Source organism: Etheostoma cragini, chromosome 17, assembly GCF_013103735.1.
Source record: "Etheostoma cragini isolate CJK2018 chromosome 17, CSU_Ecrag_1.0, whole genome shotgun sequence".
Classification (NCBI taxonomy): domain Eukaryota; kingdom Metazoa; phylum Chordata; class Actinopteri; order Perciformes; family Percidae; genus Etheostoma; species Etheostoma cragini.
The window spans coordinates 5,241,721-5,264,752 of record NC_048423.1 but is presented as its reverse complement, the minus strand read 5'-3'; the positions used below and the strand labels follow the sequence as shown (position 1 = coordinate 5,264,752).

The 23,032-nt window shown below is 39.2% G+C and overlaps 1 long non-coding RNA gene across 1 annotated transcript in view; it reads left to right on the top strand.

Annotated features, from left to right (window-relative positions):
* Positions 1-726: 726 nt before the first annotated feature.
* Positions 727-23,032, top strand: part of LOC117960150 — a 71,608-nt gene continuing 49,302 nt past the window's right edge. Inside the window, exons 1-2 of the long non-coding RNA XR_004660078.1 lie at positions 727-996; positions 19,271-19,320. This is a non-coding gene — a long non-coding RNA (uncharacterized LOC117960150). The remainder of the gene's footprint in view (positions 997-19,270; positions 19,321-23,032) is intronic.

Sequence of the window (23,032 nt, the reverse complement as noted above, 5' to 3'; positions counted from 1 at the left end):
AATAAATTAATAAAACAGTACTAGCTTCTTACAAATAAGTAGGTTTGATTTACACTGCTTGGACTCACGCGGGTCAAAACAAGAACTTGAATACCATTATATATATATATGGTTCCCAGATGAAAGAATCCTTAACTTTTTGTACCCAAATGTTTGAAAGATTTAATTTGTCAAATTACTTGATTCATGATGCCGTTGCCATCAGCCTCAGCTGTAACTGGTGTTAGTTGCTAATAAGCAAATGTTAGCAGGACGCTAAACTAAAATGCTTAACATGCTAAATGTTATACCTGCTAAACTTCTGCATGTTGTCATGCCAATATTAGCATAAGCTCAAAGTACAGCCTTGATAGGCAGTTAGAACAGTCATTCTCTCTTTCTAAGATAAGTTCTTTTTCAGAAATATTTACTTTTCAGACACTTTCACTGTACCCTACAGTTTTTCCTACAGTTCCATACCAAGTAGTCCAGTTAATTTGTGTATTTTGCAGTAGAAGCAGCCCAAGATGAGTGAAATTAAGTCATAGCCTACTTCGCCCCATTGTTCATAAGGGTCAGTGATGTGTTCATACCGTCAAGCAATTGTTAAAGGAATGAATGTATCTAGATCCAGTTTAGTCACAGAGCTCCATTCATGACGAGGCTTCCCCTTCTGCAGTGGAGAGGGACGGACTGTCATGACAGGAGGTGGGTGTGACCAAGAAATACAAAAATGTATTACAGTGCAAGTCTCGCAACCACTTCAGTATGAATGGTGAAGCTGCACAAGAAAACTCTGGTATAGCATTAACAAAGTTAGGACAGCCGCAGAGAGAAAGAGAGACAGAGAAAGCGCACACATGGTTTCCTGATGTGATGATTTTTATTCTGCAGTGCAAAAGATTGAAAGTGAAAGAACATGTTTCAGCGCTGGTGTAGATGTTGCGCCTCGCAAATGTTGGCAGTTGAAAAAGAAAAAGACGTGCAAAGTTTGCGTCCGACCGCCAGTGATGTGGGGTAAGTCTGTGAGTTCAATTTCTTTTATGAACTAAAACGCATACAACTCCGTTAAGTTCGCCACTTCACAGCTGTGCGCTCTTCTAAGTTCAAACGAGGAAGCAGATTGTGACTTTGATAAAACTGCATTCATTCAGATTAAATTTGTGCAACTTTACAGCGGTATTTCAACACGTTTTGTAAGTAGACACTGCAGATCTGATAGAAGGAATTCTTCTTCTCTTAGAACTTAAGGGAGGGTTGGGCCGTGCATACTTTAGCTCACTCATGCGGAATGGGCGGTTTGTGCAAGATAAAAGGAAGTATGCGGTGTCAGACAGAGATAGTAACCCGGTCTTTCTCTTCGTTTTTGAATTTTTTTTTTTTTTTTTTACGTGATTGAATGACATGACTTAAAACGCTTTTCTTTGACTTGGTTGCTCTTTGTCCATATTTTGTATCCATAAATGAACCACGAGCGTCAGAGAAGCATCACCTGGGTTTTATTAATTAAACTCTACCAAGTGAGCTAACATGGCCACAACTTCACTGATCTTTTTATAGTCGGATTCTTATCGGTATGTGAAGTTTGGTTGGTTAGCGTCACCTCCTGAGAGTCTTGCCAGAATCCAATGGGCGTCACTTAACTACGAAGTCACTATAGGAGATGATGCGTTCAGATCCTGTCGGAAATGAGCAAGGCTGCATTTTTGTGTGTGCAAAAACACAATTGATTGTGCTTTTGTTTGACAATGACAAAACAAACTGACAAATTATGGTTTTATCTGTTTAGAATGGCGTACAGTGTGCTGCAGCGTCAGAATGACTAGAAAGAATCCGATGCATAGGCTAATTTTGTGTCTAATTTGAATAAAATTTATGAAAACTGAATGTGACAGTGAAAAAACAAATGAATGTTAAGACATATTCTTACAATGCCTTGTTGGATTCAAGCTTTGCAATTGCACAGGACACGTACTAATCACAATCCGTCCTCAAGGTCAATTTAGTAGTTGTCGGTGCTTCTAATATCACACAATGTATCACACAATCTTCCTCTGCAATTTCTTTCTTTTCCATTAACCCCACAAACTACAGGCCCCCTATACAACTAGAATATTGTTGAAGCTGCCTGCACTTGGATGTGTGTTCTTTAACGGGAGATAGGAAATAATAGTTTGCGTTAAAACTGAAGTCATGTTCCACAGACTAGGTTTTTCTCGCCTTCAACTGCATCTCGCAGTCTTCCATTAGACAATGACATCTTAGCAAGTGAAATTCACTACTTCTTACTTCTCTTATCCGTTGATAAGGACTTTGAAGTAAGGAGAATAGTCAGAGAAAACCTTGTACGTAGAACTTGAGTCGTGTTTTTGGTCGAACTGATCCTCTTCTTCTTTGTGTGCTTTCCTGTTTGACCTTCATGAAGGATTGATTACTTATTACAACACTACAGTTACAACTCAAATTAAGTTGACATTTTAGTCATTTGTTGGCTCGGATTTCAACATTCTTGTTTTGTTCCCTTTTGCTTTCACATTGTTTTAATATTTCCAACATTATCTAACCTCATTGCAACACGGAATAGAATAATTCCTTTGTTTTTTTTCCTAATAATGACACAACTTGGTGTAAATGCACCTCCTTTCTCTTTTTTTCGATTCCTAAAAATAGTCTTAATTCTGTTTCCTGCAGGTCTTAAAATATTCAAATGAATAGCCTGAGATGACATTGCTCAAATTTTTAAAGTTTTCTTTTGCACATCGTCTTGTCACCGACTTCTCTCCACCATTTGGACTTATTGAAAGTAATGATGTAGATGAACTCTGCAGAGCTGCATGTGCTCATGCGCGCGTGTGCTTGTGTATGTGTGTGTGTGAGAGTTTCATAATGTGTGACATGGGGTTTCCCGGCCCATTTCCTCCATTCATGTGGCTGGAGACAGAAGTATAGAGCTATCAACCCAGATATGAGATGAGTATTGAGTAAGTGCGTTTAAGGGGAAGAGAGACTGTGTGTGTGTGTGTGTGTGTGTGTGTGTGTGTGTGTGTGTGTGTGTGTTACAGTGTGGAAACAAAGTGTGTGTGAGAAAGAGTCAATAGAAGGAAGTGTGTTTGCATGTTTTATTTGCACAACCTTTATTTAAAGAGGCGTGTGTGTGTGTGTGTGTGTGTGTGTGTGTGTGTGGGTGTGTGTGTGTGTGTGTGTGTGTTGATTGATATAAAGACAACAGCACAGTCATTTTCTCATTGCTTCCTAGTGACCTCTGCAACACAAGCTTCCTCTTGTCACTTGCACCATTTTGAATCTCTAGCTACTACATATGATGCTTAGCAGAAGGAAGCAAAAATCCCACATCTACCTGCTGCTCAAGGCAAGTTAAAGGGCCCAGGATAACCCGGGACTTTTATCAATTCAATGAAAATCCCCAGTGGATAATTTGGTCTGTAGTTCACACATACATTTCTATTTGAAATGTATTTTATTATCAATTATATGGAATCATAATCCTGTGTTTAGAATAAAATGTTATATCAGTCGTAGCATCATCCTTATTGTTAATGGGGCAGTGTTACTCCAAAACAATGTCCAGCCTAAAACAATGTTTTTAACACACAAATCTGAGTAGTTGGAAAAGTAACTGGAGGCATTGAGGAGCTAGTAATCTTATCAAAGTTTATAGTAATCCAAAATTACTTAAAGGCCTGGCTACCGCCACACAGGTGTTTTCACTTATTTTTAAATACTTTAGAACTCAGCTGGGGTGTGGCCTAGACCAACTGCCATGCTGTGCTTGTTTGCGAGACATGGGGCCCTACCTCTCACCGACACAGTGGGGCGCAAATCCCGACACGTGTCTTTACTAGTTTAAGACTGTCACAGCTGTTAATTTCATGTCCTGTGCCCAAGCCGTTTAAAAAGCAAATGCACCTGTGCCCATCTTTGCGCCCATGGGTGTGCTGGTCTTACAGGGAGGTGTGTTCAGGTGAATTCTTGGCGTATTGCTATCTTGCAGCAGCAGAAAGAGACTGCGCCATTGACCAACAAAAAACCTGGTCTAAAGTCAGTAACGCAGCATTTCATTGTTATTTTAACAGTGCATTAGTGAAATGGGCGTGGGCTTGTGCACAGCGCGTGCACACTATACTTGTTACACTCACAAAGGGAAGCGCAGCAGCACATACACATGCAAAGGATTAATCCACCATCATAATAGCAATGTGCCAGGGTACAGATGTGCCTGGTTTTTTAGGGGAATGAGAGATGACACTGATTGGTTTATTGCATGTTACGCCCAAAACACACCTATGAAATAAGAACAGCCCTTATGAACCATGCGCCCAGCGCACAGACCTTTTTTTCCACTGTCAAACTAGCAAAACTCGATTTGGTGACGCCCAAAGTGGAAGCGCGCCATGCCCTTCACGCCATGCACTTGTATTGTTCAAATTGGGCCCATGATTTCTCTCTCTTTCTAATGGAGAGAAAGCAGAGAAATGGGAGGTAACCTTGCTTCTTATGTCACAAGGAGCAGAATCCAGATTGGCCGATCTGAGCTTTAATTTTCTCAAAAGCAGAGCAGGATACCTAGAGCTCGGTATACACCTATCACCATTTCTTGCCACTAGGGGACCATAGGCAGGCTGGGGGAACACATAGTAATGTTAAAAAAACCTCAAAGTAAAATGTTCCTACCATGGGACAGCAGTGTGACATACAGAAATACTTTTTTTTGCCTCGCAAACATTTTGACTTAGTGTCATTTGTTGTGTAACTTGTTGGTCTTATACATAGTCAAGCCAAAATATCAGGCATTTGCTCGTTCCAGAATTTGCTGCTTTGGTGAATTTGCTATTTCTATTAATTATTTAATAGTCAATGCATTTGCAAATGTCATTTGCAGCCCTACTGGCGTGACTTTTATCTGCAATGAGGAAGGTCTTTTTAGGTTGAGGATTTCTTAGCGTATCTTAGCAGAAATACTCAAACTGGGAAAGTAGTTGACTAATTATTGCCACTTTAAAACTTTCTCCCCCTTTTTTTTTTTTTAACCATGTGCAGGTTCGCTAGATTAAAAATTTAAATGACTCAATATACTCTAGATGTGGCTATTTTCTGCAGTGTAAGCCATAAGGAAGGGAATTAATTTACAATAGTGAATAGACAAATTAGAGGAAATGTACACAAGAGATAATCCTATCAAGACACAGGTAGAAGCAGAGAAAGGTGAGAGTTAAAAATTACATTTCATCTTAAATTTCAAATGTCACAGCCAGGTGACATTCAAGTTCATTGAAATTTTGTTCAATTAAATGTCCTTCTGTACGTTGAAGGATTTGATCCTAAAATCCATGAAGAAGAACCTGATTAAATGTAAATAATTAACAATCCGCTGCAGCAGAAAGTGAAAGCATGTAGAAAGCCTGACCATGACATAACTTAAGTTAATGTTACATAGCTATGCCTCTTTTCTGCCGTGCTCGGTGAGATTTTGGGAAATTCACACTCCAAAGTTGAATCCAACACACTGTTGATCAAAAGTTGGAAAAAAGGCTACAAACAGTATGTCAAAAAAGGACAAAGGACTACAGAAAACTTAAGTCTCAACAAACCAAAGGTGTTTTGCGATGCAAAATTACTGTTTTGTCAAAGGAGTCTGGTGGCTTTGTGGAGAGAATACATGGATATACTACTTCTGCTTTCTATGTTGCAGAGAGAGATGCAAACTACAGCTTATTCAAATGAAAGTAAACCTTGTGTCTGTGCAGCAACAAATACAAATGAGGAGGAAGCTTTTACATTGCACACATACTGAAATTAGCTCGAGACATCTCACTGCCACATTTGTAGTAGTTTTATGGGCTCCATTGAGTAATGGTGTCTCATTGGTCGCAATACAACTTTTGCAACTGCACTCCATGTTCTCACTTCAGTTGAAGGAGTGCCTTGTTCCTCTGCTGTTTTACCACCTTGGTTCTTATGAAACCTTTTTTCGGAATGAAAAGGAAACTCTCTGCTGTGTTCTGTGATACCTCTCACAAGACTCTACGTCAAACAGTTCATTAGCTGTGAAAGGGGGTGTGGCCAAAGCATAGGGGTTGGGACAAACCTTTACCAATAAAAAAGGAAGTCTCTGCTGAGTTACATACATCAAATGGGTCATACAGTATACAAAAGCGGTGTGGCTACAGCATAGAGGGCGAGTCAAACCCTAACCAATTGAAAAGAAACTCTCTGCTGAGTTCAATGGTGCCTCACATAAGGGTCTATCTTAAACGGCTCAAATTTTATGAAAGGTGGTGTGGCCGGAATACATAAGCTTGTTTAAATTATAGGGTGTGACTCAGTATCACATGTAAACTTCACATACGTTTATTGTATATCGGATGATGTATGTCATATAAGGCTGATTTCCTGTAGCCAGCGGGGGGCGCTATAACCAAAAGTCAATTTTGGCTATACATGACCTCAGGCCCGGACCCTTGTCAATCGTGAGAAATTTTGGCCAAATTGGACCATGTATGCTGAAGTTACAAGTTCTTTGTTCACCAATAAATCCAAAATGGCTGCCACGCCCAAACCGTGTGACAAAAAAAGTTTTTCTATTAATCACTTTTCATCATTAAGGTGATGAGATGGTACAGACCAAATTTGAAGTCCATTGGAGGAAATCTCTAGAAGGAGTTTAAGTATAGCAGTTTGACTTTTAGGTTTACTTCCCTTTACCACTAGCTGCACTCCATGTTCTCACTTCAGTTGAAGGAGTACCTTGTTCCTCTGCTGTTTTAACACCTCGGTTCTTATGAAACCTTTGGTGCTATGACTTTGAGCCAATATTGGACTGTACATGTTTTCAGGGTTGGACTCTTGAGAATTCTGAAAAGTTTTGAGCCAATTGGACAATGTGAACTAAATTCACACCCACTTCCTGTTTCTATGGCGAAACACGCCACGGCCATGCCCTATGACAAAAAGTTTTTTCTTTTGATACATTTTCATCTTTAACGTCTTAAGATGGCACAGACCAAATGTGAAATTGATCAGATTAAATCTCTAGGAGACATTTGTTAAAGTACGACATTTGGAAATGGCCAAAATCACACTAATTTTGAACTTTCAATTCAAAATGGTGGACTTCCCATTGGGTCATCGGGTATGGATCCAATGCCATTTTTTTTGTACGTCTTGAAACGTACTGCAGGGGCTACATTTTTTTTTAAATATTTTCAGGGTGCTATCAAGCACCCTGAAAATTTATGTCTGGCTATTCACAACACCGTTTAAATAGGTAAAGTTGCACCAGAGTTGATGGAAATGCCAATTTTGGTGAGTGTTTGAGTATATAGCCCCTCAAAAAGGCGTTTCGTTTGCCAGAAGAAAGGAAAGGAAGATAAGCTTAGAGGTAGTGCTAGGTGTGTTTTTAACATTTTGTTGTAAATTACAAGGTCTTTTAAAAGTTTTCAAATCCTCTTAAAACCATAAGGAATCTCCAGTGTCACAAGTATGACCATTGCCATGGTGATAAGACGTTGATCAACAGCATTCTTGACTCTGTATTGGAATCACTTGATAATACAGAAAGTGTGCAGTGTGTATTACCACAGTGCATGTTAATGCACACAAGCATGCGTCACTGACAGTACAGGGACAGTAGCACTTTTTCTTCTTTTACTGTCAAGTGTCGATTTTGACGTGACACCCGTCAGACAAAACGAAAAACTCTGATCACCAACATCTAACTTTTCAGGAACTGATAACAGTTACCTTGTTTGTAGCTCAACAGAAGATGTGTTGCAGATTATAGATTAGCCAATGGGCTTTGAAAATGTTCTGAAAAGCCTGAGGCTTTGTGAGAAACAAGATCCTGTCACTGAGGTTAAAACCACAAAATTTGTTTTATGTTAATTTCACACGACAAGAGCATAGGTTCAATAAGGGTTTATGTGTAAAGGAGTGTAGATGAATGCATGTCTATATACAGTATTAATCTGTGTATGGGAGTGTTTAGGCTTGTTTGTGTGAATTTTATGAGGTTGTTTGTGCAAATGTATGAGTAAGTGGGTGATGTGAGTGTGCATACCTGTCCCTCCTGTGGCCAGCTGTTTCCTTTTTATGATTTTATTTTGTAGATATAGTCAAAGTACAGTGGGTTTAGAAGCAAATTTCTTGTCTTATCACACTTTTCAAGTGTATCTATGTATGTTTTAAAATCTTATCAGCTGATTATTTGTAGGACATAAAGTTTAGAAGGTTGGTGTTCTATTACTGGTGTGTGTCACTGTACCTCCAAAAGAGAGGGAGGGTTGGTGGAAAGAGAGGGTTGTGTTTTCATTCCGGGTCTTCTTCTCAGAAAGATGTCTCAGAAAGAATTCAAGCTCATGTGCTTTTGTTGGTGATCCATTCCAGATTTGCTCACTGGTGGCACAGAAGAAATCTGCAGCTGTGCTAAGATCACAGCTGTTCATGCTATAAAGAGCCATAAAAGGTGAAATGTTTTTAATGAATAAACATTAAGCAAACACGCAAGTGCATTTTACTTATAGGTAAGAGCATTTCTTTATAGATTTTAAAAGTTTTAAAAAGGGGAACAGAATGCAGTGCATGTATGCATAGTTGTTTTTCTTATAGCATAGCCCAACAGAAAGGACTTGGAAGGCTGCTGTGTTGCTTGTTGCAGAGTTCTTCTGTTTCTCTGAAGGTTTGGACTCTTGCTTGTATACAGTAATTGGAAAATGAGACCATCAGGAACTGGTCTCCTTTTTATTTTCAGTTTGGTCAGAGAACCATTTTCATACCTTAAATAGACAACACTCCCATGTCTGCTATCAGTGCTTGAACTTTGAAACAAATTCTCTTCCTAATTTGAATTGGAATTCCTCTCATCTGAATTGTAGAAGCATTAGTTCGCTCATACCCATGAAGGTGTTTGTGGGCAAGTTTTGTGGGGCGACCACACTGGTTCACATTTAAAGCTACTGGTTTCCAGTAAGATGCTGTGCACCTGGGTGGTTGGTCAATGTGTGACAATTCTTATGTAGACACCACTGAGGGGGTTAACTGTCTCACACTGTGCAGTTTATTGCTAACGGCTGCCACGAATGCACCGTATACTACTACAGTGGAGTTTTTAGTCAGAGCTACTGGTTTCCAGTAAAGACCTGCACCCAGTGGGTTCACAGCAGAGGAAGTGGTTGTGGAGCCTGAAACTGTACAGAAAAAAAAAGTAAAACTGATTATCTTTTCATGCAAAATGTCTTTTTGCCTCACGTGCATTTACATGTCTGCCTTTATACAATTGAGCTGATGCTAAAGCAACTTCCTGTGAGCACACACAGCGAAAGATCAGGTCAAAGGTCAAACCCACAGCACAATAATGAAGAGAAGAAATATGCCTGTTTTATGCATATTGCATTATGCAATTCTCATAATTCATTCTTAAAAACAGAGCTGACATAATTTGTTTATTTCACAAAAGTTACATTATTACATTACATGTCCTTTAGCAGAAGCATTTTTTCAAAGCGACATACATTTGCTATATATATATATATATATATATATATATATATATATATGTATATGTATATATGTGTCATGTCACACGCCTCTGGAGCACCTAGGGGGTTAATAGTCTTGCTCAGGGACACATTGGGATGTATTGCAGTGGGAATTGAACCCGATCTCTTACACCAAAAGGCACTAATAAAGATCTGGCCTGATTGGTCTCACAGTAAGTAAGTCAAGATACATTTTAAATTTTTGATCTGCTACAGTACCACATTTTACTTCGTGCATAAGTATGGGACCAATGTCACCACTTGTGCTGTGCACAGGCTTATATCACCACCTAGTGGAAAAGCTCAGACATTATGCTTATTTTAGGGATCCACATCTGCATTTCCATAAACATCTGCACACCGTAGTTGGTAGCTGCAGCAATCTACAAAGACAGCAGGTTAACATGAATATTATTACTAGAATTAAACAAGGTAAACATTTACAACATGCTGTTAAAAACCAAATAAGGGAGTATAAATAAACTTTTTATGGGCATTTGTCACTATATTCTGACATCTCAGACTTAATGATGATTGATTCATAAAAACAATATGTCAAATAACCATTTGTTTCAGACCTACATCTCATCTGCCCGGGGTTTCATCTGCCCAGGGTTTCAGAGTGAGATGAGTCATTCAACCTTTCAGCCCTAAACCTACAAGACCACTTTGCCTCCACCTGCTGTTTGAGTTTGAAAGCTGCTGAATTTCTTTTTGAATTGCTTTCAACCCATAAGTCACGCCTTAAAATGTATCTTTAAAAATCCTTTTGTTAATGTAAACCACAATTTTATTTTTCTCCAGTTATTTTCATCTTATTTCATTGTAACATATTTCACATGTTCTTTTAGTTGCTGGATTTTATTTGTTTATTCCTAATATTTGTAGTCTTCCATCTAACGGGCCTTTTGGACAGAATAGATAATTAATTCAAGCATATTTTATTTAATTATTTGTCTATTCGATACAGATAGAGATTGCAAAAGTAGAAGCAGTGCAACAGTGTCTAGCTAAAGCGTATCTGCTGTTACTGGTTACACTTTTAAATTCAGGTTAAAACAGAAAAGAAAAAAATGAATAAAACAGTGATGTGAAAATGCATTTTTCTACAGTAAGTGTGTATATATTGTACATGACTGAGTATAAAGCCCAAAAATCGGTAAGATTGTGTGTATATGTGTAAGTTTATGTGTTTATACTGTATATTAGTATGTTAAAGATAAATATAATGGTTTAAATATTCTTGTAAAGACACTAAATCACTACAAGTCTAAGACTGTGGCTCAATTGCTGATCGCTCATCTCATCTTCATGGAAGGCAGTTCATCATGATCGATCCAACTCCTGCTACTACCCATTACAGGTTTGCCTGGAAGAAATATTCATACAAATACCACTGTATGAATCAGCACTGAGGTAGAACGCAGCAGTAACAGAGTAGAAAATGTACTAAAAGTTATTTAAGAAACTGTTTTCAATTCAAAGAAATAGTATTCCCTAAATCGCACAGAACATGCTTTTTTTAAGGCACTGAAGATATAAAGTCTGCACTGAAGTCAATAGGAAAAAATATGACAAAACTAAATCTATCCACGGAGACAAAAGTATGACCATTGACTGTCATGTGGGTCCTGCTTATTGCCAGAAGAGGGCAGTGGTTTCCACAGCATCGCGTGTGTGTGTGTGTGTGTGTGTGTGTGTGTGTGTGTGTGTGTGTGTGTGTGTGTGTGTGTGTGTGTGTGTGTGTGTGTGTGTGTGTGTGTGTGTGTGTGTGTGTGTGTGTGTGTGTGTGTGTGTCCCCTCCAGCACACCATCAGTGGATTCTTTCAACCACTGTCATTTCCAGGGGGTAAACGTTTGAAACCCTGCCCCCTGAGGAATTGGTGGTATTGATTGGTTGTCAGCTGGCGGTATTGATTGACATACTTAAAAACAACAATGTAGGAGAGCAGTGAGAAGCAGTCGGGTTTTGGTTCACACAGTACATGAGCTCAGGGAGGCAGAAATGTGTGTCTTTGTGTGTGCATTCCCTTTTATAGTGAATATTGATTGAGCTTCAGTTGGAAATTCCAGTATGTATGGGATAGGGAGGACATTTGTCGCATGCTCCTACAGTTGCTGTTGTTTTCAACTTTAATTTGTGACAACCTACAGCCATAGCGTCTCTTTGAGGCTGTACAACGTGCTCACAATGATGTTAAGCCGGCATAGTTGTCCCCATCATTACCATTAATTTGTTAGCATTCTAACGTGTTTGCTTAATAGCACCAAAGAACAGTTGAGTGGAAGAGTGTCATTAGTTTATTATTTAGACATAAATAAAAATTTGACAATCGTTTTTCTTCTCCTTATGGTGTCGCAAGATAGGGATCGCCAAAATGATTCCAGTTTATCTTGAGTCGAACATGAATGTCTACATTTTTTTAATCAGTATTCATTCAACAGTTGTCAACATTTTCACTAAAAGCCAAATGTTAATGTCATGGTGGCACTAGAGGAATAGTCAGAGCTTCACTGTACAGCATTTTATCCAATAAGTATAGTTCAGTCCCAAATTGGTAGATTGACAAAAAGACCGGCATGTAATTTTTTGATGAAAATGTATTGTTTGGAATATAGAGATACTAAGAACAAGAATTATCCTTTTAGTTTTTACTGATGTTTTGATATATATATATTTGTCAAAAGTCACGTCATCAAATGCTTTTTTTTGTCCAACCAACAGTCCAAAAATAAAGATGTAGATAAAGATATTCAATTTCCTGTAATAGTAAAGTTCTCACATTTGATAACCTGAAACCCTAATTGGCATTTTTATTTAAACGGTTAATCATTTTTTCTATGAATGAACTAATCATTTAATTGATTACTGGTTGCAGCTCTTATTTACACTTTTTAAGAGTGACTAAGAAAAGAGCATTTGTGTTTTAAGTCATGTCTGGAAGATTCCCAGATTTCCTTCATCCAGTTCATCAGATTAGGGCGTTAATTTGTCATTTCAGTGAGACTGAGTCAATAGTAGACCCTTGGCGGAGACAAAGACATTCCCCCTGCAGCAGCAACAGCAACCTAGGAGGTCTCACTCATACATGTATCCGTAAAAACATACACATTTCCTCTATTTCTGTCACACACACACACTCAGCCCACAGGACCACACACACACAAATCTGGGAATACACCCAAATGCTACCCATGCTAATGAAAACTCACATGATGCAGACATTGGCAGCTATACATAGGCTCCCATATTGAGACAGGATAACCCCCTGAGGGGAAAAGTCCCTCACACCCCCCATGTCTGTCCATGTGCCTCGGTGGGCTAATCGGAAACACAAAAGGGTCTCAGTGTACCACCTGGAAACTAATAGTGTTTAGACTCAAGAAGAGGTGAGTCAGAGCCTCTGCTCCTTCTGACTCATGACTTAGACCCAGACCGGACTGAGGGAGACCGAGGGAATGTGGGAGGAAAGACGGGAGAGGAGGGGCAGGGAATTAATTTAACAGTGGCAGACAAAATTGAATAGAAACGACATTGCAATACATGCCTGAGGGAATGAAAAGTTGTTGGTAAGACTGTCTTGATGATTATTTTGGAGGCTGTATACTGCTTTGTGTTGCAGGACGTCTGTGCTGTATTGATGCATGTTTGTATTTGGTCTGCCCATGTGCATTTTGCTTACATATACTGTGATGAAAAAGAGATACATTAAATGGGCCACTAGTTGTGAAGTCTCCCGAGTTTTCCTGCCCAACAGTGTTTCCATGGTAAACATCAGACAAATTATTCCACTTTATGTCACACACTAACCAGTAATGAAAAAGTCATAGTTTAGAGGACCAAAGGGGAAGTGTTTTTTGACGAGGTGTAAAGGACTGTTAGAGTGACAGATGGATGGAAATGATTTCCGCTGAAATAATCCTCAACATATAATATTTGAAGAAGCTAACTCAGATATAGTGCTATTCAAGACAAACTTGTTGCGTAAGCCGGTATTGTGTTTTTCACCAAAGTTATAGAACAGTTGTCTTCTCACTCTTAGCGGGAATCTAAAGACAGCAAAGTTAACTTTTTTTTTAAGTGTATAATCAGGTTTGAAGGCATCATGCATTTAGGAAACACATGACAAAAATACACTAAAATGTTATATTATAAATATGAATATTAATCTTGACACAGTGTGTCATACTATAGCATTGGACTAATATCAATTTTATCAAAAGCATGTTAACTTTGTATTTATTTAGCAGTTGAACTTTGTATTTAGTCAGCTAATTAAGTAGAGTACAACTGTCACACCAAACACACTGTAAAAAAATCAAACCTTTTTTGTATTAGACCTTGGCTCTTATGTGACTGACAACATTACATAACACTTCTTAAATGTCCTGTGTGGAAAAACTACTAAATTAGTGGGAGTTAGTAAAAAAGTAACACAGCCAACACCTGTTGACTCCTTCCATTGGCATGTACCCTGGAGTGAGGACAGCAGACCCCTCTTATCTTCTGAGTCAGCAAGACACCCTGCAGAGGGAAGAAATGGTTACTGGTTACTTAACACAAAATATGGGGGTGTCTAAATGAGTCAGGCGCGCCACTCGTCCAAGGTTTTCTTTCTATTTGATATGTTGTTTAGAAGTTCACCTTCCCTCTGGTGAGTTTGTTTTCTTAATGGAGACTATATACTGTGTTAAGATTCATACTTGTATTTTATGATTCTAATAGAACATGTTAACATGTTTTAAATGTTAAAAATAACCTTTATTTTTCTATCACTGCCCATGGCTGCTGCACCTGAATTCTCGCTCAGTCAAGAGTAGGTTTAAAAGTAAGATTAAGTTAAAGGATTGTTTCTTCAACAATGGCTTGGACAAATGCTTTTTTAGTTCACTGTGAACATAAAGTGCAGTAAGAATAAAGTATTAAGTAATAGCAATAGTATAAAATAGGCATGAATAAAGTATAGTATGACTATAAGTAGTAGCAGTAAATACAGATATTGCACATGTAACTTAGAAATTATTGAAACTAGTAATAATTGTACATAATTTTCCAAGAATATTGAGATGTAATGTAGATACGTGTCGTGCACACATGTAAGGATAAGCACTACTGCGGTATGGTCAGGCTGTCATAGTTTTCTGTCTGCACCGAGGTGTTTGGGTTAATGATTTAGATATGAATACATGCTCACGGCGCTCACAGTATCTTTTACATTGAAGGTTGAGCTAAAGCTATAGTGTGCAACTACTTTAGATTAATGGATATCCATTACATTCAAGCTCTTGCCAAATTAGTTGATACAATTCTAATCAAGCATATCAGCTCAAAAAAATCTCTCTGTATATGGCTATGTTAAAAAAAATGTATTGTCGTCGAATGACTTTCGTGCATAGAGCTTGAGACTCTTGAGTCTCAAGAGTCCGTCATTTTTTTAATCTTCCGTATCCTCCAACCAACTGTGTGGAGGAGGGGTGGGGGTAAAGACTTGCATCATCTGTATGCAATCACACGGTTGTCATTATTATTTAGAATTCCTCATTCCTCAAATCTACAGGAGGACAGGGACTCCAGAAGTTGTTTTTTTAAATGCCTCTGTGTAAGTCATCAAAGTCTCCTTAACCTTCTTCAAATATGAATCAGTTGTCTTATGTTCTTAGTCTTGTTTCTGTGTGTGTCATTTGCAAACAAGGATTTGCCAGAGACATTGAAGACACCTCCTGCCACACTTCCATCAATTTGGTCAAGTTTGCTGATGACTTCACAGTCCAAGGCCTCATGGGAAAATGATGAGTCAGCCTATAGGAACACTGTCACAGATGGCAGTATGGAGTAAAGATAACAAACTATAGCTCCATGTCACAAAGATGGTGCAGATGGTCATGGACCTCCTGAAAACGCCCACCTTAACGTTACCCACTACTCATCAACAACGCAGCTGTTAAGGTGTCTATTAAGTTCCTGGGTACAACAGTTACCAGCGACTTCACATAGGAGACAAACTCATCTCATGTCAAGTCCACCAGAGAACATCCCACCCAGTTCTACAGAGCCACCATGAGGTGTCCTCACATCCTCCATCACTGTGTGGTACCATGCATCCTCGGCGCACACCAAACAGACTGGAACACATTGTATAAACAGCTATGTGGCTAACAGGCCAGGAACAGGTGCCTGCTAGTGCGCAGAGACACACACACATACACACTGTGCTATATTTGAAAAATGTGGTAATATTTTATTCTACAGTATGTAGTGTTTGTATCAAGCTTAGCGGTATATAATTCTTATATTTAACTTTTTTTTAACTTAGTTTTATTGTGCTATATCACTGGGTCAAATCCCAGTGTACATTGTACATTTGGCAAATAACGTGATTCTGATGCTAGTTAACTCTGACCTCACTCTTGAAGGGGCCCCTGTCATGTTCCTCTATTTTCATGGGCGCCAGACTATACAATATGTGTAATTATTTTCGATCATTATTTATAGTATACCTAGGGTCAAAATGCTGTACAGTGACAGGGCAGGGTAGCTTCCAGCAGGATGGTCTTCTACCAAAAACTGGCATACACATTCTTACCAGACCCTCCTCTAAAGTGCGCTGAAGGAGGCTTTATGAGGCTACTCCACATAGCATTCAAGGATTGGAGGAAAACGTGCTCCGGTTTAACTGCATTTTTGTTTTAAAGCAATCAGAATCGTCATCCGCAGAGAGATGCTGCAAAATAGTTGTGCGAGAATAAGCTCAGACTGGACAGACAGTCTAGTCAAGCTGTCTCAATTTACAATGCAGAGATCTAAGGAGCAGTCAAAAATAGTCGTCATAAATTCACCAAATTCAAAATTCCAACACAAAGAAAATGGAAGGAAACTGAAAGTACATGCATCCGGTAGAATTTCCAGCGGCACCGGAGGAATCCCGGAAGTGGAACATCATTGATATAGACTTATGCTGCAGTAACACTGCACGTAGAATTATCATATCTTGTTCATCACCAATATACTTTACATGTAATTTACCAGGCTGAATCATCCGGTGTAATGATTTGTGTGTGTTACCAGTTTCTTTTACTGCCAGCATGACTAAACATCCACAAATTAGGCATGGACATAAGGTCTCATGCATGTTATATGTGTGTGTTGGGAAAAGCGTGGGAATGGCAGAAGAGAATGTGTGTATTTACAAAGTTGGCTCCGAGTTCCCATGATTTCCTCCGGATAGGAGGCTTGGCTGGATGGGTCAGGAATGAATGTGTATCACAATAACCTCAGAGGCAGGCTGATTTATACTGTTAATATATTATAATAGTCGCCAAAACCAGGATTCACAGTTTTTGGTTATAATGGATGATTCCAGGTCGGTTGCATCTCTGCAGTGCTAACACTTGTCCTGAATCATTACAAACTGTATCGGAATGCGTCGGTGTAAGGTTACATCTGACTGTACAAGACTTTTAAATATCAAAGGACAAGACAAACCGGATGATACATTCTCAGGATCATGCAGTCATTTTGTTCACTTTATCTGTCAATATGTAAAACCAAGGGCAAGATGACAAATTCCTAAATGTCACAGAAAGTGCTGGCCGCGCTGAAGGTGCAGATGGTTCAAGATCTCTGACTTAAAAAAAGAATGAGATAAACTGCAACCATTTGGAGTTAAGCCCAAATGGATAAAAATACATTACAAGCCTCGATAAACTGAACCCGTGTCGTTGGGCCCAGTCTTGTCAGGTGCAGATATGACACACAGGCCATCATAGGTTACCAAACTTGAACTTTGTGCTCCCAATTTTATGTAACATGCACTTCCACCATCAGCCTCATTTCCTGTTTTGATCTCAGTGCTCTACTGACCGAGCCTCACTTTTGCCATCCCATTTGGCTGTTTAGCTCAATCTTTGCAGGCATTTAGTAGAACGCATTCAGAGGCAAAGTATGTCTGTCTCACACTTCCTTAACCTAAACATTTCTTGTGCTAAACTGCACCCTGTAACACAGCTTTGGGTTAAGGTCATAAACATTTCGGGAAATTTGCTTGTTTGCTTTCTGTCTGAGAGTGAGATGAGAGAATTAAGTTATAACCCCATGTTTGTGCAATAAGTACCAAGCTGAAGTCAGCACAAGGTTGACTTAGCTCAGCATGAAGACTTACAGCAGGTGGAAACAGCTAGTCTGGATCTATCTGAAGAAAATAGATATGGCTATAAACAACTCATTAACACGTGATGTTTTACAGTACATAGAAAGGGGAGTTGTGTATGTGGTGGAAGTATTTCTTGGCGAACAGCTAGGGGAATGTTACTGGGCACAGTCTTGTTGTCACAGAGGCTAAAACTGAAACCTGCACTAGACAGAGATGCCCAGAAAATAATCCTGGTCAAGAAATGGTTCCACGCAGAACTCCCCCTAAAAATACCACTTACGTTTCTGTTCATGTACGTATGAGCAAACAAGATATAATGTGTTAATTAATGAGCTTTAGAGTTGTTGGTTTTCAAAGAGCCAGACCAGCTCCCCCTGCTTCTAGAGGTGTAAAGTTGGGGGAGTGACTCAGTGATGTCATTTATGCAGCAGTATCTATGTTACAGCTAAATGCAGTAAGCCAATGGTCATAATGCTAACAAAACACCGCAGTGTATGACATTGAGCGAGGATGTATTGCTTATGAAGTCTGTTTTATTTCTAAAAGCAATACTGTAATGAATTTCTTCCCTCCAAAAGCTACAGTCTCACTTTAACGCACAACATTAAGGTTGATATCCATCGCCTGATTTCACTCTCAGAAAGACAGCAAACAAGCATTTCCCCCCAAATAATGAGCTATTCCTTTATGCAAGGCACTATGCCTGATTTCTCCAGCAACATATAATATAATGTGGATGTGAAGGGTTCAGTAACCCTCCCCTGGATGGGTACAAGTTAAGAAGCCATGCCTCTGGGAATTCTGGGGAAAGGGATACACTGTTTACTTTTTAATGTAGCAGCAGATTGTGCTGTTTCTCATGACACACATAGTAGGGTCAGTCGATAGGTCGGCTTCTCAGGCTTTCTCTCTTGCTCACGCTTCAAATGGCTGCTGCATCACTGAAAATCCACAAAATCAGAGAGACCTAATGATGTTGAGGTTTAGGTGAGAGGAGTGGTGTGTTCTGGGCTTATTTGGCACTGATCCCACACACACACACACACACACACACACACACACACACACACACAGTCATCTCATATCTGAAAAAGGAAAATAGTGTGAGTAGTGTTAAGGCGAGAGCGTAAGAAGGATTATAGTTTAATTAAACAATTCTTGTGTGCGTGTGTTTGCCTCAGAAAGTTGGCCACTCATTAGTAAAGAGCTCTAGGAGGAAGTGGTGGTTACCAATGACTCAGCCAAGCAATGCATTTTATTCTTTCTCTCTCGAGTCTCTCTCTGTGCTCTCCTCCCTCTGTCATCTACTTTTCTTTCTACATTCTATTCATTCCTCTTTTCTGGTCTGGCTCTTTTAACATGTTATGTCCATCTCCCATTCTCTTAATCCCTTTCCCCCCGTCTTTTCTCTCTTCTCCTGATTCATCCTTGACCTTTGGAGGTTTGTGTCAGTGAGGGTGTGTTGTGTGTGTCTATGTGTAGGATACTCAGCAATGTGTGTGGGAAGATAACTGGTTTCCTTCAGAGTGATTAAAACATTCCTTCTCTCTTTTTCCTTTCTTCTCGCTCTTTCTCTGTCCTTCTTAGTTTGCAGTGAAGACTTTCTGATGAAGAGGAGGATGAAGACAGATAAACTGGTGAGTGAAAGGCTGGTATTTATAAATCTAAGGAGGTATATATTCTTGAGAATGTGTCTTTTAGATTTAATGTATGGGCTGGTAGAGGACAATTATGACTTCATTCTAGATCAGCATTCTGCTTTAAAAGATTTTGTAAAACAAACCAGATTTTATGTTGTTTAGTCGTAAGACTGGAGAAAACGCAGGGCTAAAGAGCAGGAAAGACTCAAGAGCTAGATGGAAAATATTATAAAATGTTTTCCAAACTTTGGTGGACTTGTAAGTGAGGCGCTTAACGTATATTTGACTTCAAATTCATTGTATTCCTCTTAAGAAAGCAGCTGATGAATCACCGTTTTTATAAAAAGATTATAGGTGTGGTATTTTCCTTGATCATAAATAGCACAGCATGCAGAAGCCGTTTCTCCGTCCACAGCGATAGGTTAAAAAAAGAATTGTAACTTTAAAATCTGACAAGATAATCACAGAGATGGGGGCCCTATGAGGACAAATATGTTAAGTGTGTTTGGCAGTCAGTCAGGTTTCTGCATGTATCTGCTATTTTCGGCAATTTTGGTTGTGTAATGATGATGTGACACAGTGACCGCACCTGTGAAGGGCTGAAGTGAAAGTAGCAGTGTTTGTATATCCTGGTGATATTACAGCAGCTGTCTTTATATGGCCAAGATGATCAAAAGAAACCCAATAAAGGAGCACTTTAATCAACTTCATCAATCTGTGTACCAAAATGAGTCTCTTAGTGACGTTAGTGGGAGTTTCACAATCTATACTGACGCACAGTACACAAGATCTGTGAGCAGTATGTTATACACGAGGAGGCCGTCAAAACACATACTGCACTACACCCAAGACTCACATTTTGAATTTGTCTGGACCATTTGTGCCACATGTTTATTTTTCCCAAACACTACAGACGTTAGCTTGCTAGGAACGTACTGTATGCACTGACTGAGTGTGTGTGTGTGTGTGTGTGTGTGTGTGTGTGTGCGTGTGTGTGTTCAGATCAATCCCTGACGTTTTTCAGAACCCACCAGGAACTCTCTTTCTCTTTCTTTGTATTGTTTTTTTCCTTTATTTTTTGAAATCCCACCCTCTCACGTCTTTCCATTGACTGTATGTGCAATGATTTTCAGTGCATAAAAAACAATCTAGTACAAAGAGAAACAACACTTTGTACAAGATTCAGCTACTAGCTACTTTCTGTCTACAGTATTTTCTGGATTGGTCTACAAAAATACACCGTCACTGGAATAGTTCACTGGATGCTCAAAAAGTAGAAATTGACATAATGATTTTGAGTCAATTTTAATATTGTTAACCACTGCCAATCAGTGGTTCTTTGAGTTAACTCTAAACCCTGGTCAGATTGCGCAACATTAACCGGAACCCTTGAGTAATGCTTCAGGCTGAAAATGGCAAGTTTTAAGGAAACGTTCGCAAATTATGTTCAACCATGTATCCAGCTAATTTACATAGCTTACATTACTGGATTGTATGAACAGTTAACTTCATCGTTATTTTGCGGAATGCGACAAATTCCTTCCCAAGAACGTTTTGAAGAACAACGCCTAGCTCCGCCCAAGACAACTCTAATTGGTTTAAATAAATACCAATAAACCAGAGCATGTTTTTCTCCTATCCAAGAATGTTGTGTAGAAGGGCCAGACCTTTCTCCACAGCGCTGTACAGATACTGTAGGTCTGGCAATGCGAGACTTGTACATACTACGCTCGGTTTTCTTCATACATGGGTTCCAGACCTGTGTGGTCAGATGTGCAGGCGCAGCCCAGGTTCTTCTCATGTCCAGGACCCCAGGGACACGTAGATGACAGTTGTATGTCATGACATACAATTACTGAGCTGCTGGAAAAGTTACAAAGGTCATCATTGCTGTCTGCACCATTTTTTGAGCTCAAATACGAAATAATTGTTTATTTAATCTGAAGAAAATACTACAATCAAGAGACTCATGAGGGGCAGGTTGCATTTATATTTTAGCCTGTTTAATTTATGCATGCATTTGAGGGGAAAATAGTCTTTTGACCCTTTTAAAAAACCCTTCTAAATAAATCCCTCTGTGTTCAAAACTAACAACTTGACACAACAAAATCATGGATAACTTGATGTCTCTGCGGTAGTTCTGACCTGCTTTGTATTTCCAACTGTGTTGGTTTGTTGAGAACTGTGATGTCATGCTGGTCATCCAGAAACTTTGAATCTATTTGAAATTTTAATTTAATCACGCCGGTACATTTCGTTTGACTTGTTTGCTATTAGATGCCTGTTATATATTTTTTTAGTAGTGCCATTTCTCTACTGGACTGCCATGAAACTGTAGTCTAGAGAGTTGGTCAGCAGTATACACACATAATATCTCTTTCACTCTCTGCTCTTTTTCCCACTATTTTTTGTCTTCATAACGATCTATAAGTGGCATCAGTTTCCATATAGTGTTCACAAACACACATACACGCATGTACACTGACACACACTTATGCCAGCCCTGTTCCGTCAAGGCACCCCTCAGTTACGGTAAATGTGTGTTTTTGTCATCTGTGGGCCTAGATGAAGTGATGCAGTTAGTTTTGGTATCATGTCATGGCCATGCATCTCCACCACTGAGAGAGAACGAGAACAGTGCAGCGTGGGTAGGCGTGGGAGGGCTGCGCCAGAGATGACTCAGCGCTCTGTTGCCGGGTAGAGAAGCACCAAACACATACTGCAACTCCCCCATACATTTAAAAAAATACAGTATTTGATGTAGCTATTAATCATGATCCCATCCTTGGATACACTTATCTAAACTTTACGCCTATATGGATAATATTTGCATGAACCATTGCAGTGCAACCATGTTCCTTTTTACTGGAGAGTTAGCTGTATGTAAATAATGGATTAATACGTAACAAAATCAGGTAAGAAACAAAGAATTACCTGGAAAAGATTGTGGGGGTGGGGCTAATGTTTAAGTAGTCCACTAAACTGCACTGTTCAGCTAACTTGAATAGGTGGCTGTTTGCGTTGTCAGCTAGCAGCCAGTGTCAACTTGAAATGTAACTTATTTCTACTACATAAAGGCATTCACTAACAATCAAACAAAATGTGTTGAAGCAAAACAGCACTGACTACGTATTGGCCCCGGTAGATGAAGCATGATAATGTGCCCTCTACGGCGGCCAAATGTCCAAGAAAAGGGGATGAAGTTCACTGTACGGTGCCATTCCAGTGGATGAAACTACATAGAAAACGTTCTGCACGCATGTACCCAGTTGCTGAGTTTCAATGCTCTCAGAAATTTCTCAAATGTTTTCATGTCACTTTGTTGCCATATAATGGGCAACAGACTCCTGTTTGATTGTGTTGCAGCACCCCTTGTCTGAAAACCGCCATTTTGTAGCTAATGAAACTGATACATGGAGACTTTGGGGTTGTGGGTCACATGGCTAAAATTTTCACGAGGACTCCCAGGAGTCCCCTGACATTACTTTGAATACAACTAAGAAAAAAAAGAAAAGAAGAAGAAGGTGGGCATGAGATTGCGTATGAGCAACAAGGAAATAATCCCAGGACATGTGTAAACGTCTATTTTGTCCCGAAAAAATCCCACTGATAACATTAACATTATCTAGCTAAATAAATTCTGATTTTGCTGCGCCAAGCACATAATTAGATTAACTGTAACTTAAATAACACTGATGTTAACTATTAA